We start from the raw sequence: 963 nt of genomic DNA on the forward strand, positions 1-963 counted from the left end.
AATTTTTTTAGGGAGAGATTAAAGTTTCTTTTGAACCCATGAGATCTTGGTTGTCTTCAGCTGAAAATAATCCATATGCCATAGTGTCACATCTTGGGAAGGCCAGTTCTGAACCTTTTCATAAATAGACAAAATCATCTTTTTCTTATGAAAAAAATGTAAATCAGACAATGTTAAAAACTTTATTTGCTACTCACAAGACTTTTAAGAACCTTAATTATGCTAATCCATGTTTGGGAATCCTCCTGGAGAAGATTCTCATGAGCAATGATTGACAAGACAATCATTTCCCAGCAATGTTTCTTATAGGACACTGTAGTAAAACATTGATTTAGTGCAATGTTTCTGAAACTTGTCTAAAGAGAAAATAAACTCCACTCCCACACTCCTGGCTACTTGTATTTTTAACAAACAACCTAGACCACTCTTACTATTAAGAAATTTTTGGAAACGTCGATTTATAGAAATGCTTTTTCACTAAGTGTACACCAGAATCACCTGGGAAACTTTTCAAATAGACATTTACTGGGTCTCTCCCACATTTATGAATCAGAAGGAGGTGTGTTTCTTCTACAGCCATTTCTTTTACAAACTCCCAGTTAAGAACAATTGTTTTAGACCTAACTTTCTTATTCTGCATATGTTGCTATTCAATTATAATCCAAGGTACACTCACATACATGTTTTCTTCCTTAGGCCAATTCCTTACCATTTACAAGGTTTTTCTGGGCATTAACTATTTCTTTCATGGCAAACGGGAAGAATACTCTTAGCCTTGCTTTATCTCAGAGCAGAGTTGATAGTAGGAAGAGGAAAGGCCTTGGCTGTGAGTATAATCCAGCCAGCACATAAAATATTGGCGAATAATGAAAAGCTGATTGCCTCAGCATGAGGCATTTTTATAACTCATATGCTTTAAATGCATAGAGTTGGCATGAACAGGGTGGCCCATTTTAAAAAAGA

Source organism: Pteropus medius, unplaced genomic scaffold (genome assembly GCF_902729225.1).
Source record: "Pteropus medius unplaced genomic scaffold, Ma_sr-lr_union100, whole genome shotgun sequence".
NCBI classification, from domain to species: domain Eukaryota; kingdom Metazoa; phylum Chordata; class Mammalia; order Chiroptera; family Pteropodidae; genus Pteropus; species Pteropus medius.